The sequence below is a fragment of the Oreochromis niloticus genome, linkage group LG18 (assembly GCF_001858045.2).
Source record: "Oreochromis niloticus isolate F11D_XX linkage group LG18, O_niloticus_UMD_NMBU, whole genome shotgun sequence".
Taxonomy (NCBI): domain Eukaryota; kingdom Metazoa; phylum Chordata; class Actinopteri; order Cichliformes; family Cichlidae; genus Oreochromis; species Oreochromis niloticus.
This window is the reverse complement of record NC_031982.2, coordinates 33,432,941-33,449,404: the sequence shown is the minus strand read 5'-3', so window position 1 is coordinate 33,449,404 and position 16,464 is coordinate 33,432,941. Positions and strand designations below refer to the sequence as shown.

The 16,464-nt window shown below is 43.4% G+C and overlaps 2 long non-coding RNA genes across 3 annotated transcripts; both read left to right on the top strand.

Annotated features, from left to right (window-relative positions):
• Positions 1–289: 289 nt before the first annotated feature.
• LOC102078933 (uncharacterized) lies at positions 290–4,984 on the top strand. Its single transcript, XR_266859.4, has 3 exons — positions 290–551; positions 4,510–4,649; positions 4,743–4,984. It is a non-coding gene; the product is annotated as an uncharacterized LOC102078933 (long non-coding RNA).
• Positions 4,985–13,348: 8,364 nt separating this feature from the next.
• LOC106098789 (uncharacterized) lies at positions 13,349–14,823 on the top strand. 2 transcript variants are annotated; one of them, XR_001225102.3, is made up of 4 exons: positions 13,349–13,716; positions 13,875–13,946; positions 14,026–14,282; positions 14,386–14,823. It is a non-coding gene; the product is annotated as an uncharacterized LOC106098789 (long non-coding RNA). The 2 variants fall into 2 exon arrangements; XR_003215022.1 differs by having other exon boundaries at positions 13,349–13,777.
• The last annotated feature ends 1,641 nt before the right edge of the window (positions 14,824–16,464 follow it).

The window sequence follows — 16,464 nt, the reverse complement described above, 5'->3', positions numbered from 1 at the left end:
GTGCACAGCTGGAATATACAAACAAGTTCTTTTGTTGCATATGATTAAAAATGGATAATATCCTATCACACTGGTCCATGTGATTTTGATCAAAAGTGGCTTTAAATATAAAACATGTCATGAACAGAAGAATTTATGATGCACTTGGTTAAACTTTAAATTTAATTGGCATCACTTTCTAAACGAGGCTGTTTTTAAAGCGAAGATGCGTCATTAAGTTGAAGATGTGTTGCCTCCTCGGGTGAAGACTCGAGGAGTCTCAGGTGTGCAGTCGGGATGGTCTGACCTGCCTTCATTAGTATCACCTGTGCTGAATTAACCAGCCACCTCAGTACATTCACACAGTAGCCTGTTGTTCACGTGCCTCAGACTGTACTGGTCTTTTGCTCGGCCGTCCTCTCTTCGACCTTTGAGTTGTTTCATGTTCCTGCTCTTTTGCGTGCTCGCCACCTGCCTGTTTGCCACGCCGCCTGATTACCTGCACGTGACCTCTGACTGGATAAAGGATTCAGATTTTATTCTGTCTGCCTCTTGTGTGTCCTGCATACTTAGTAAGTAATTTTCTGCTGGAAACTGGAAGCACGGTTGTATTTCTAACAGGCTGAGTTAGTTTAACAAGCTCCTTTGAGTCCACCAAATTCACCCGAGTGACACCGAGACCCCACTGGTTAAAGGTCACATGGATATAATTATGATAATGCACCTTATATGCTTCAGGTTGATTGCTTAAGTCCAAAAACAGCGCATAGCCTGAAGTATTTCTTCATTTTTGTTCTGATAACATCATTGATGCGTAATGATTGTAAGGCAGCAGTTATTCTTGAGTTTCAGAGAGAAACAATGCAACAGTTTCAATTCTGACAACAGAAGAAGAAATGGTTCTGTGGGACATTTCCTTTGTCTGATTGGAGTGTACTCTTTGCTGGGGTGCAGTGAAAATAAATGGCTTACACGACGGAGATTTCCTTAAGTAGACTCAGAAGAAATCCACCTTCTGTTATTTATTTCAGCTATCTCCTCTCAGTGGGGCTCAGCTCTTAACATAAGTAGCACATCTTAGTTCCTGTGTTTCTGCACCGCCCTCCTTCACGATGCCTTTGGCTGTTTTTTACATCCTGGGAATTAGTTTTGTTCAAAAGCTCCACTCCATTTGCAGCTTTTGGTGATTTGTCCACATTCTGTCTGTAGTGACAGTTTCACAGCAAGAAGCTGTATGGCTACAGGGTGTTATGAAAGTATACAGATTTTTCAGCACGGTCGATAGAAAAAATGGCCACGTTTTCCTTTCTATTAAAACCATACAGATGCTACATTTAGGTCACGTGTTTGAGTGCCTTGTATAAAAACACCTCCAGAACGTGGTCTATGATCCTGCTGTCAACTGATCTCTGAGAGCGTGACAGAGACTTTGAGTAGAAAACAAAGTGTAACTAATAAACTCTTTGGGAATATTTAGGGTTTAGCCGATCGATGAGGGCGAGCTAGCCAACACAGATGAAGCCGTGTGGCGGTTGTGGGTAACTGGATCCAACCCTCTGATGTGTGGACTCCCAGCGAGCAGCAAACACTGTGGTAGTTCCTCTAATGTCCACTTTCACACTGACTCACATTTGAAATCATTTTTATTCCAACAGCAGAATACAGTTTGGAGTCTGGGCTTTGGGATAGCATACAGTATTATCCCAGTGTAGCACTTCACTTTATGCCTCATTGGGAAATGTACATCACAACCTGACGTCCAGAGAAATGTAACCTGTGGCCTGTTCAGCATCATCGATTCTTCATCTGCATTTCGGCAACTTTTTTGACGCATTTTTTGAATTTAGTAAGAGAATAACAATCATTGCCTGAGTATAAAGCATAAATAATCATGACGCAAATGTCAGCAGATTACTGAAACTATCAGAATGGACATGAGGAAATAAAACGAGAAAAAAAGGCTGTCACTGCGTGTGAGACGTCAGGACACAACCACACTGTAATTAAAACATAATGCACCACCCACGCATAAATGTGGGCAACAACAGTGGTCACTTATGTAAGTTACATCGTAGGCTCTACAAAGGTTCTCTGCAGAACTCTTGTGGTTCTGGAGGTAGAGTGGGAGGCAGAGCCTTCAGCCCTCTGCTGTGGAACCAGCTCCCAGTTTGGGTTCAGGAGACAAAAACACCCTCTCTACTTTTAAGATTAGGGTTCAAACTAGTGCTGGATCAGGTGACCCTGAACCGTCCCTTAGCTGTCCTGCTATAGGATCAGACTGCTGGAGGATTTCCCATGATGCACGGAGTCAATAAATTTGGTGTTTTCTGTCCCACAGTTTGTGTTAGTCCTCATCTCTATGCTCTCTTTTTTCCCTTTCTCTCCCCCTCACTCCCCCACATGCTTGCAGATGGCCCCGCCCCTCCCTGAGCCTGGCTCTGTTGGAGGTCTCTTCCTGTTAAAATGGAGTTCTTTCTCCCTGCTGTCACCGAGTGCTGCTCATAAGATTGTCTGATTGTTGGGCTTTTCTCTCTAATACTAATACTTTACATTAGAGTGAAAAGGTGCTCAGTTGTTCAGTGGAACAGACTTAAGTGAACACGAGCCTCTTGTCAGCTCCCTGCACTCCTCAACAAACAAACCGACACACACTGGCAGAAACGGCGTGTGTTCAATAAGATGTTTTCACGACTGGCTGAGCAGTACTGACCAAAATCAGCTCAGAAAACAGTTAATTTGAAGGCGCTGCTGTTTCGGTTTCACCCGGCCTCGGCTCTTATTTATTCCACAGACTGCACTGATGTTCAGGTGAGCTCCTCTTCAGAGCTGCCGCAGCGTCGCTCACTCATTATTATTCACATATTCAGCTTCCTGTGCCAGCTGCGTGAGCTTACACCGCCGGTATTTGTTCAGGCTTTAAAAGGAGCGGCACTTATTATTCGTGTGAGAGACAGCACAATGGCTTTTAGCTGAAATTGTCCGCCCACGCGTGTTGTTTTTGATATTTTTTCCTGGCATGTTCCCAGGAAATGCACTCAATATGTAAACGAGTGTGACACTCAAACAATTATTCGACTCGGTGATTCAGACGTGTGCGGTGAAATGTCGTGCCATTAAGTGTCAGATTCAGGCCCGTGTGCTGCCTCCGAGCTTTTTTTAGTGGTTTGAGGAGGTTTTATTTCAAAGTGTTAAAACTGCTGCTGATTTTAATTGTTTAGTGAGGGCAGCTAATTAGGAAACCTTCATGGATGTGATAGGTTTGCTGTTATTCTGCAAGCACAGTAACAATCAAAGTCACACACGTTTCAGTTTCTCTCATTTTTAATGCTTTACAGTCATTTACAAACACCAGAAATGTTTGTTTTCCTGATTGATGGATATATTTAATGTTTTCTGTCTTATCCTGGTGGAACTTCCCACAGTGACACCATGAAATCCATCAGCACGGGAATCACATCACACTGGTTGTTACTGCAGAGATGCTGCTTTAGTCGAGCACTGAGAGATGGACAAATATAAGCTGTTACACACATTTCTGATGTTTTTGTTTGTTTTTAGCTGAGAGATTCAGATTTTAGAGGAACTGAAGCGTTCTGGAGCCTCCATCAGCAGGTGGAAGTCCACAGCAGCTAAGGCTTGTTTCAGCTTTGATGTTTCACACCACAAGCTGCAAATGTTCCTTAAAAACATCCTTGTGTGTTTAGAGCAGCAGGAAGGAGGCAGCCAAGGCAGATAGGTGTTACTACAAAGGGATTAAAGGCTAAATAAATGTTGCCTTGATGATAAAATACTGATGAAAACAAACACTGTGGTGACAGCACGCTCTCATCGCTGATGTCCTGGTTATAACTGGTTGATCGTATATTTGATGTTGACATTCATGTTGTTGAAACTTTATCAGGAGATCAGATTATTGCCCCCCATCACTCTCACAGTGGTACATTCCATTTCCACAGTGTTGACCAGAGATGAAACTGAACCCCACAAACTGTCTGTTCAGTTTCATAATATTATTTTTCATTCACGTTGTTTAAAATCCCTTTAAACCATGAAAGAAGCAGCAAAGTTTAATTGTTAGTGTGTGTGTGTGTGTGTGTGTGTGTGTGAGAGAGAGAGAGAGAGAGAGAGAGAGAGAGAGAGAGAGATGTATTGCTTAAAAAAGACAAATGCAGTTTATTTCTGTTTTTTCATTAAATTTAGACAGCAGCAGGACGATGCTGGTATCAGGAGTCAGAAGGAACCAGAAACCAACCGTAATCTTTCATCCACTTTATTACTTTTTAATATTTTTTTTTTTCTTTGTGCTCTTTGTTTTATTTGCTCTGACTCAGCAAATGTGGGGATGGCAGTCTGAATTTCCACCAGCGTTTCATTCACCTGGAACTCTGTTAAACTCAATAAACATGATATTCATAACATTTTGACAAGCTTGGAACAGATACCAACTCAAACACTGGACGAGGTTTATTGCAGGTTTTGAAGCAAAGCTGCCAATAATGCAAAAATGAGACATTTTCTTTTGTGTTTCAGAGACTGAGGAGAGGCGAGCAGGGTGAGCTGGCAACAAACTAACAAACAGGAGGAGAAGTTAGAAACATCTGAGAGACAAAATCACTGAAGGATGTGCAACAGTCTGCTGATCACTGACAGGAAACTCAGCATTAATACAAGTAACCACAGTAATTATCTGTGTTAAATATTAATTCAATGAAATTAAACTGTTAAACCAACATTTCTTTTTAATTTATTGTTTGCTATCCTAGGATGTAAAATTCATCAGCAAGAACTTAACTTGGGACGTTTGACCTTTCAGAACTGGCCTCATGCTCTGGTTTTGATTTCAGAGCTCACAAAAACACATTTCACTCATTTTTTATCATCAGTCATGTTTTTGTTTTCTGCTGTACAACAAGACAGCGAGTGTTTATCAGTGTTGTTATCATCACTGCAGCTGTATTTATAATAAACTCAGATCATTTACAGCAACTAGTTTAAGTCATGTCAGTTTATTTATACACTTACTTACAAACAGCAGGCGCTGACCAACGTGGGCCTAAAGAAGATAACTGTGCAATAAAAGAGATTAAAAACATAAAAAATATGGACAACACAAGTAAAAAAACAAGTTCTGACAAAAATGCAACGTCTGCGTTTAAATATACGGACGGAGACGCTACAGAAGCCAGCGAGTCGGGATTATAAACAACAAAACGAGTCGTTAACAGTCGACACAGAGAAAAAACATCCTCGGAGGCGGATGAAGAGTGAGCGAGAACAAAACAGGAAACCAAAAACGAGGCAAAGGCAGCGTGATGACATCATGAGGACGAGGGCAAACAGCTGACGGGCACAGATGAAACTAACAGGGATTTATTCTTCTGTGTTAAATGTGCACGTCGTAAACACACGCAGCTCCTACAAGTGTGACTACACGATGCACTGATGCAGACCAGACTCACCACAGACGTCTCCATCAGCCTGAATGAGGACAGGCCCCATCTTCTCTTTGTCATGTTTCAGTCTGTCCACCCTTAGTTCCTTTCCTTGCATCCTCTCCTTCACAGCTTTGTTTCGCCAGCAGAAATCCACGAGGAGAGAAACAAACTGTTTTGTTATGGCTGCTTTTTATGATCTCAGATGTCACAGAGATTAGGACGTGTTTATAACAGCTCAATTAAATGTACAACCTGGAGCGTGACAAGATGCAACCTCTTTTCTTTTAAGCAAACAAACAGTGAAGGGCAGAAACTATTCAGATAACTTCTGAATACCCAGGACGAGTCCACGCAGCGGTGTGCCAACACATCTGCAAACAGCACATCTGTGCAGCTGCTGTGGCGGGCCTCCTCAGTCCGCTGTCCTCCACGTGGGTTTTAGGACTTGACACGTACTGAGACTGATTTTCAGGTCATAGGCAGGCGGACACGAGGAGACACAAATTATATAAAATGCAGGAAAAATCAAAACGGCAACTCAAACTCAAAGTTTCCCGTCTTTGACTGTTTAACACGACTCAGGATTTATCTGCTTTGGTTACCATGGAGATGCCTTGTTGTTCCCCAAAGAGTTTGTTCCCTTTAAGTATCAGTAAGAACGTGTTTGTACTCCATGTTTGATGCCAGAGACGTTACACTGCTCTGTCTAATTCCCGGATTTTCAGCAAACTGTTGGTGGACTGATGGAACGAGTTTCTTTCATCGCAGGAACTCCATGAACATTTGTGGAGCAGCGGCGGAGCTCTGACCTGACGTCTGCTTTCCTGCAGGAGTCTGCAAACATGGGGCCGGCGGTCACACGGCAACGTCCTTGAGCTCCTCATGAGCGTTGACGCAGCAGCTGTCGATATCATTTAGCCTGACGCAGATCAAAGTGAACAGATTCTCATCAGCCTCTCTGCTCGAGATACACCAGCAGACAGCCTGATGACAGTCCGCCGGTGAGTGACTGTTTCCTGTATGTTTATTTAATCAGGGCGAGTCTGAGCCTTAATCACACACTTCCATGACTCATCTTCATCGCGCAGCCCTTCGACACTGACGTGATGGAAAGTGACATGAAGCCACTGGCACGGCTCCTGCTTCTGTTACCTCTGTCCTCACGTCAGTGACAACATCTGGGCTCTGCTCAGAAGGTGAAAATAAGTCTAAGAGACCCAGGAGTGACCTCTTTACCTCAGTGACATCTGATGTCACGAGAGCTGGATGGATTAAAAAGTAATTGTTTAAACTCATTTTAGAGGAAGTACCTGTCTGCACATGTCCACATGTAGCTGCCCATTCCCTGCTGTGTTTGCAAAGACATCCAGACCTTCGTCTCTCCACCATCAGCTCAGGCTCTTCTTCAAGCCGGCCAGAAGATAAAACCCCTCCCTCACATCCTGGGTCCTCCTCGGGAGCCTGGGGCAACCATCTCATCTGTTTCCTTTGGATATGGAGGAGCAGCTCCTCTACTCTGCACTCCTCCTGACTGACCAGGTTCATCATCCAATGAGGGCCTCCACAACACACAGCATCCACCTGGCACCCACAGTGACCTTCAACGACTTCAGGCAAAGGTAGGTGAAATCATTCTGGGTAAAATGGGCCGGTCCCAAGATCTATTTGTCTCGACTTGGAGTGAGCAAGTGAAAGAACTGAGCTCAAAGAGCACGAAGGATAAACTTCCAGGCGCTACTCGCAGCTGTCGATGAGGGGAAGTGAAAATCTTCTCCTTCAGGGTCAGCGTTCTCTCTTTGAAAATTATCCGTTCGAGGCAGCAAACCTACCTGGAGCAGTCGGTTTGCTGTTTGCAGTCGTTTCAAATCTTTATCCAAAACAGTGGTAACACCACAGTGTGAGAAACTCCCACTGAAGGATGCTTTAATGACCAAAAACAGCCCAAAGCACTGAAAACCTCTGAACTGTTGTTTGGACACAGGACAAGACGCAGGAGCCGAACACTTAGAAAATAATGTGGTATAAACATGGAGATGAGCGCGGTGTGGATGTGCACGGCATTTTCAAAGAGGAACAAAAATAAAAACAAACACTCACGAACACAGAACGAATCATTTTAAAAGGGTCATTCAGGAGGGGATGAAAAAATGCCTCCTCTGAAGGTCAAGGTCATTCAGCTCATCCCTATTTTTGCTTTTTGTCTAGTTTTACACACAAAGATTGATTTTCTTTCCAGTTTTTTGAGCTGGTATCTGTGGCTTTGAGTTTCCCCCCAGACAAGAGGGAGCCGCCCCACTGCACAACGAAACAGTCCCCAGGCCCAAAGGAGGGAGGGGGTTTTATTAGAGGATCGGCTTTGAAACTGTGACCTGGCCTTCCTCCCCCACCCAGCCCACTCCCGAAGGTCCCACAGAGCCCTTCATGTCCACATCGCCCAGCTACCATCACATCAGGAGATGAGGGTGAAACAAACAGTCACTTCTGTTTGAAAGGTTTCTGCCTTTGAGCTGAAGGAGTCACTGGAAGCCCGAGACGAGAAGTAAACATAACACAGGACACAAAAGAAAACAGAAAGTTACCAAAAGATACGAAACACAGAGACGCGACTCACGCTGGAGCTGGTGACGGAGCCGAGGGGAGCATCACTCGAGCAACCACAACATAAAGACAGAAATGAAAAGAAATAAAGTTAATAGTCAACAAAATCACAGTGAAAACAACTCAAACTCAAACATGATCAAAGCTCTGTGGTCATAAATCTGTACATCTCACCTAAAACATGACGAGTTCATAAATGATGCATTTCCTTAAATAAAGACGTCGCTCAGTTCAAATTATGTTGTATTTATATAATTTAGTCTTTCAGCAGGTGACTGCGCAGCGTTTATTTTACTGCTCGTGTGAGAAACATCAGATTCATAAAATGTTCTCCTGACTCACTTTTCTAAACCTGTGGTCGGGTTCCTCCTCGAAGCAGCTTCCTGGTGTATTCTCAGGACTCCTTATCACCGAGCTGCAGCGCTCGCACTTTTCTGGACCTGGATGCAGCGCTCCAACCATGTCATTACCTCCTTTATCTATTTCTCCGATCCGTGATTACTCTGTGGGCGATTTGTTTCTCATAGGTCAAAACTGAATTGACTTCATAACCTGCTTGGGGTGGGGGGTGAAATCAATAGCGCTGCCGGGGTAAGCCTTCTCTCTGATCCGTCTAAATCGATTGTCACCAAGAGGGGGATTCAGAGAGAGCTGCTGCAGGTGGAGGTGGAGGTGGAGGGGTGATATGAAAACAGCACGGTGCCAGAGTATCGATAAGCTTCCAGCTGTATCGAGGGATTAAAGCTGCGGGTCTCCAGTAGGTCCACTTCATTAACAGATCGACAGCCCGAGCGAGCAGAGAGGCGGATGATGATCAAAGTAAAGCTCTGTACACCGAGCGAGGGGGAGCAGGGGCTGATGGGAAAGCAGCCGTCAGAAAAATCAAAAACAAACACAGATTCACCAATAAATTCATGAAAATATTCAGAACATTTCTGGTAAAATGTTTCTAATGAGGCACTAATTATAAAGGCCACAGAAGCTGAAATTAGTGTTTTTTTGGTGCAAACCCAAACAGTTTATAATGAGCAGCAGGGAGACAACAAGAGCAAACACATAATATGGCCTTTAGATATTAACCTCTCAGTAAAAGAAACATTAACAAAAAGAAGTGCACTTTTTTTTTACTTCATATTATTATCTAATTAACTTATTTCACTCCATAGAGTCCTGTGATTGTGCTATATTCAGCTTTTAAATGTCACTTTCTTCTTCACCACGTGTTTCTGGGCGTGTCGTCCTCGTCTTATGGGTCAGGATTTCCTGGAATAGATGTTTCCAGCTCCTGAAGAGTGTTTTCACCCTTTCTGCTGGTTGGTTCTGCCTCAGTTTGAAGATGAGGGAGCAAAATCGCTGGTTTCCAGTGTTCTCAGTTAGTCTCACATATAACCAATTAGAAGCTGGCCTGGCATGCTCATGTGCTAAAATGTCATTAGTGTAGAAGCTCCTCACTGTGGGGGGAGACACAAAGTTCACCAAAGTAAAGTGCAAAGGCAAAGCTATCCAGAGCAGCCTCGGTATGAGCAACGGAGCAAAGCAGTGGAAGATTATGATGAAAAAGAAAAAAGTTCAATGACGTGTTATTTGTTGTGCTATTTAAATCTGTTGCACCTGCTTTTGTTCAGTAAAGTAAAATACATCAGGTAACGCTGGGCGTACAGCAGCTCGCTTTCTTTACTTATTTGTGCCTCTTTTCAGTAGCAAAGAGTTTTTTTTCACTCGTGTCAGTGAGAGAAGATCCTGTGATTTACCGCACTTTAGGGGAAACTGTGAAGGTTAATATTTTCTTCTGTTTTCTGTTTTAGTTTTTGTGTGTGTGTGTGTGTGTGTATGCTGTCAGTCGTTGTTCTGAGAAAGACAACTGGAGTCATCATAAATTGGTATCGGCAGGTCACAGGCGAGTTTTCAGTCTTCAGCCCGCAGAGCCCGTGGACCAGCCAGCTTGTTTAAAACCTGCAGTACTTTAAATGTTAGCAGCATGATTCTGTTATGAGAGCAGCATCAACGTACAGAACGACAGATATTTATCAAGTCAGACAGCACGAAGAAGAGAAGCTGGGATGAGGATGGGCTGCAAAGTGGCTTGCAGTAGCAACAGTAGGCAGGCTAAAGCAGCTTAAACAGCTCCCCAACATGAAATTTAGAGTTTGGGGTATCAGCTGATGTGCGCTGGCACTAGGTGGCCGCTTTGCTCAAAGACTGACAGGCTGTTTGTTTGTTGATCAGTTACCTGATGCATACTGTATTATGATGCTAAATATTTGTTGTTGAAGTCTGATAAAGGTGGCAGGGCACAAAGGGTCCACTGTATTTCTATCAGCAGTTTTTGCAGAACATCATACTGATTTAAAGTTAGCAGAAAGCCAGACTTTAGTTAACCCTATTGAGACATTACACCCTGCAATAAAATAATTTGCAGCAATTTAAAAAACGTACTGACGTTAGCCAGTAAATGTTCGCTTTAGGGCTGGAGCATGAACACATGAAGTCATGTGATGACTGAGCTGAGGAAGCAGCATCATCAGCATCATTTCACCTGTATCCTCAGTGTCATATTTAACTCCACAGAGATTTTCCGTTCAGTTTGAATGAATCAATTATCATCTGGCTGGTTCACTCATTTTCTTCACTCTCCTGCAATCCACCAGGAGCTGAAAGTAATCAGCGTCATTAAAGTCTGAATCTTACAGAGAAGTTTAATTTGTACATCATCTCACCCTTTAATTATAGATGAAACAAAGTTACAAACGAGCCTCCCGCACCGAACGTCCTCTGTGACTCATCCTGATTAAATTTTTGCAGCGAGGTTCATCCGCCGCTGTGATCGGACAGGTTTTGTGAAAATGGAAATGTAGCTCCTTTTGAATGGATTCACGCTTTCAGCTTTCAATTAGCGCAGCAGCACTGTGACAGACGGAGGGAAAAAGTCATTTCCTTTTCGAGCTCTGAAGAGAGGAAAAGAGGAGCGAGGCCCGGGGCCAGCGATTCCGACCTGATGTAGAATTATCTGAATCAAAGTCCCGGGGCGGGCTCGGTTCGCTCTGACGTTCCTGTTGGGGGGGGGGGGTCGGGTTTTTCCTCAAAGATTTACAGAGGACCATCTCACTGCGAGGACGTTACAGATAGAAGAACATCTCTGTTTTACATCTTTAAGTTTTCCATGAGGACCACAAGGAAAAATCAATAAGTCATCTTTGCTGTGACACGTAAAGTTTACACATAAAGTCAGGTCAGGTTTAACATTTTACACTCTGAACCAGCAAATAATCACCAGAAAATTATATATTTGTGTGTTTATTAAACCTTCTGAATATTAAAGATTCATTAAATATTCATTTTATGAGTTGTAATTTATATCATGTGGTGGATCACGAGGCAGCTCTGTGCTGTGACTGGTCAGAGGGTAGAACGTAACGTCAGAGAAATGAGGCGCTCTGCTCAGTTTCCACCAAATAACTTCTGTGTTTGGCTTTTTTTATGAAGTCTTCTTCGTCTGGCTGCTGATTTTAGGTGTCATCTGATCATCTGCCTCCATCCCGCCTCATCCCAGCATCCTCCTCTGCCACACCAGCCCTCTGCATGTCCTCCTTCACTACATCCTCAGAGGTCTCCTCCTTTGTCCGCTTTATGTAACCATCTCTCCAACTCTGTCTCCAAACATTTTTATGACATGCAGGTTGTAAATAAACGCGGCGACCAGACTGACAAAATGAAGTTTGACATGAAGGCCTCTTAACTTGTGCTGTGAATAATGGACGTTTAGCGGACGCCGCCTCATTACGATTAATCTCACGTCCAAAGTGCAATCTGAATTTATAAAGCAGCTGCAGACGTCAGATTAATGGAAGAAAAACTGTTACCGGGAGAAATGTGGCGAGAGAAAAACTTCAACAGTTTCATCTCTTTTCAATGAACTTCCTTTCCCAAAGCCTCGTAAATCACTTTATCTAATGACTTATTTTTAAAAAATGACACGACTGCCACATAAAGCTGATATATAATGTGTCAGTCGTGGCTTTAAGACGATTAGATTTTATGAACTTACCCCGTTTATGGGCTTTGTATAGAGTCTTTGAGGAGAGGACAGGGTCAGCTTATTAAAACGTTATGGCAGTCATTAATTATGTAAAATCAGGCACCGCTGCGCAGGAAGATGAATCTTGGGTTACTTTCCTCCTCTGAAGCTCAATGCGAGGAGGAGGACAGCTCTGCAGGGCGGGTGTCCCGTTACAAATCTGTGCAGCTGCACTGAGAATCGGGCTGTGAGCTCTTCACATAAGAACACATGTTTGCATTTGCAACGTTTTCAGGAGACACAACACTCAGAATATGTCATCATTAAATTAAAATATACAATATAACAGTCATTTTATCATTTCTTCTCTCATCTCTGAGGCGTCTTTAGTTCTAAAAGCTAACGAGGAGTCCCGGGTATTTAACCTCGGGTGGGGTCTTCACATTGGAGGTGGTCCTGAGATGATCCTGCAGTCAGGTGGGTTATTCAGGCTGCCGTGGGTCAAAGTGTGACTTTGGTTCACTCATCGGAGCCCCTGCCTCGTCAAAGATGGTAATTACAGGTGGACATAAACAAGCTCCTCAAACGTCTGACTTCTCATAGTTTCCTCAGCTGAGTCCTGATGAGCTGCTGTGGCGTGAGTCTGCAGGGCGCTCACATGACCTTTGGGATGAGCCTGTTTAGGTCTGAAGGTGATGCTGGGTCTCAAGTGCACCAGGAAGTTATGCAGGGAGAAAGTTTCACCAACAATCCTGCCACATAAGGGACGACAGCACTGTTCTGCCTGGGTCCACGACTCTCAGGACGACCTCTGTGAAGACTAGAGGTTAAATACCTGCAACCCCCCCATTAGCTCTTATATCAGGAGAAGCGGCTCCAGTGAGCCACGACTGTCTTCATGAACCTGAGCAAAAGTCCAGCTGTCTTCAAAGTAATCGCTGGAACAACCCGATCATCCTTTTAATGCCTCTTTTGCAATAATTTCACAAATCAGTGCACTAATGAGATTGTCATTATACTTACAGCTGAGTGTAATTGTTTGGACTTTATTAAATTACTGAGTATATACGGTAAAAACCCAAAAACCCTTCTGCTTTAGACGCTGGGATCTCTGTCTCTGCTCTAAAATCAGAAGTCATGATCTACAAACTACAAAAATCACCTTTCACATGTATTAATGTGAAAGCACTGATTACTGTCCCTGATGTGTCGACACTGACATCCTGAGTGGTGTTTGTAATGAGGGGTAGTGGGCGGAGGGGTGGAGACATCACATCTGTGGACTGGTTCCATTTAGACTCTCGCAAATGCAACCAGCAGCTCTCGGTTTAGGTCACAGAAAGACGGTCGATCCATTTTGTTTCTCGCTTATCTAATTCAGGCCGGCGGAGCAGAAACAGCACGTCAGACGGTGGCTGAGATTAAATGGCTCGTTGAGACTTTGTTCCTGCACTCGAAGGGTTGTGTGGCGATTAGCAAAGGGTTAAACTCTATACCCCGACCCCACCCTCCCCTCTCCGGCCCTGCAGGATGGTTTGGATTATCCTCCCCCCTCCCCGTTATCTGCAGCAGAGGGGGTCGCGCCTCCCTGTAGACGAGCTGGAGCTACAGATGGCGGAGGAAATTACAGTCTGCACGCTATGATCAGGATCAGAGCTAAAACCCCCAAAACAGCCGGGTTCCCCTCAGGTGCAGGTTTCTAATCATCCAGGGGGGATCTGCTCTCCCTAAACTTTTAATTCTTCCACAGGTTGATATTTCTCGCAGTGAAATGTTTAATTGCAGAACTTGTTGCATTGCTAATTTTCCCAGATTCGAGCGTTTTCTGCTTTAATGTTATCTTACAGCCAGGCATCGATTACAGCGATGCCACAGCGAGACAACAGACTCCAAGTGTCTGCCAATCCACAACAAACGCAGTAAGCCAATTAGAGATAACTATCATGGAACTTAATCGAATTAGCATTGCTGATTTGCCATCCTTCTCTTTCCATTTAGGCCCCGCAATCCACACAAACCATCCCATCCGCCCCTCCCATTTACACTGTTACAGCAGGCAGGCAGCAGGCAGGCGGCCCACCAACCGAGCCAACAAATTAAAGTTTAAAAATGTGCAGAAGAGACTTTTTATCAGCAGAAATACTTCAGGATATTTCAGCAAAGATTGTGCACATATTTCCCCCGTGACGTCCTTCAAATGCAGAAAAATAATGTGTTTTTGTGTTTCAGAGTTCAGATTCAAAATGAAGAAAAAGGTGCTTAACTTGGCATCAAATTCAGCAAAATGTCACTTTGTTAAATGTCTGTTTGCGTATGTAAGATGACACAAATCACACAAATCCACCTGTTTTTCCTCAGAGTCTTCGTTTCCCCACTTTCTGTGCTTGTTCGTGTTTTTTTGTCTTCGTTCTGAAGCTGAAAATCTCACAGACTGTGACTTGAGTCAGCAGCAAACAGCACATGTTTCTGAGGGGGTGCTGTGAGGATTTTGTCTGTTACCACAGCAAGAACAGTCGAATGGGAGCAGCGGGAGTGGAGCCGAGTTGGAAACGGTGGCCGTGGATGAGGCCTGGAAAACGTCCACATTAAACTGGCAGAAACGGCTTCTTCTTCTTCTTCTCAGGATTTTGACCTTTTTGCACACAAAAGGTCACCATGATGCTTCCACATCGGTGCGGTGACAGAGTTATTCACTGCACTGTATTCATGTCGCTGCTGTTCCCAAGTTACTGTTCTTTACTGAATTTTTTTTATTGAGTATCAGGTTGGAACAGAACAAATAAAAGCCTTTCATCACTTTGCTCACGTTTTCTCTGAAACATCTTTTAGCCGTATTTGTGGTATTCAATTCAATTTTATACATACACCACAATGAATACAATTTTATGCATTTTTTTCACAGAAGTTGTCTTTTGGCAGAAGATTCAGAGTGTCAATCCAAAGTCATCATTTTTCAGAGTAAGTCTAATCGTTACGAAGCAGCAGAGTTTAAAGAAAGTTGTTTTAGTGCCTAAAATGTAACGTGGAAGCCCTTTGAAATGTGATTTTTGAAATCACGACTTTATTTTTTATCAGCAAATATTCTTTGAGAGTGTAATTAAGGACCAGCGTGGATACATCTTAACGACGGATGTGTTTTACTGATGCTGGAATACACCTGACTCGTCTGCTCAGCCTGAATATCTGTTTCAAGACTTCCTCGGTCACTGTTTACGAATGGAGCTCGATTTTTTGAGCTAAATCCCTGTTAGGGGATAACAGAGTCCTCTGCAAATAGATTTTTGTTGAAGAAATCTTTTGTTTGCTTGTCGCATGAGCTTTTTTCCTGGTATCAACCTGCCCAAAGTGACTGTCCACTTGTGCGAGCAGCGCTGGTGCGTCAACCGTGTTTCCAGGTGTTTCCTTTGCTGGATGAGCTTCTTGTGTTTTAAAGGTGAGATGGAGCTTTTTTAATGACTGCAGCACACAGACACTAAACACTTGAGGAGAATCACTTTGGGCTGACTAAGATTTCTGCGTGGACGTTAAGCTCAGGATCAGGACAACATGTTAGTGACCAACCTCAGACTGAAGTTTGATACGTTTACGGCATCGTCTTCCTCGCTGTTTGTCTCTGCCCAACAGGAACTTCACCAGCACCATCTTCCCTGTGCTGGTGTGTTCAGATAAACCCAGTCACACATTATTATAAGTCAACTAACTCGACTTCAGTAACTCTACAAACTTGGCTGCTGTTTAGTTTTCTTTCTTCATTTATGTGCAGGTTTTATTGTAACAGCTGGATGAACAGACACTGCTCGTTTTATTAGAGCTGAAGGAGTTTGGACCATTTTTAAGTCTCGGCTGTTTGATTTCAGGGACTGGAGGAATATTTGGATACCGAAGTTAGACATGATGCCAGACGTAACTTCACTAAAAATGGAAATCAAGATTTTGTCTCTAGATTTGGAAATTCTATATTTACATGTAAAAATCTGTTTTTAGAGATTGTGCTTTAAAAATTTAGTCTTCATTTTATATTCTAAACTTTATTTCTGCTTGAATATGTTTGCTTGGCGAGTTACTGTTTTTCTCTGCAGTTTCCAAGCTGTAAAATCAGCTGAATATGTAGTGAGCACCAGGTAGGCTGTAAATCTCTGCGGTGGGATGGGAACATATGGTGGGAGGAATAATCTGACGACGGCCAAGCTTCAGTTTAAACCCCAAACAGGCGACCAAAGCTGAAGAAGCTTAGAGAGAAATTAAGACAAAACCTTCAGAGAGCGAGTCACAAAACAGCACTTCCATTAGTTTTTCACCTACTGTCTCTAGAATACAGAGCAGAGCGTCTTTCTAATTATCAAGCCACCTGTTTGTGTTACACAGTCTGTTAGCTGAAGTTTTATTTTTAACACGTGGCAGATGTCTCCAAAACCATCAGCCTGAATAAAGTCGAAA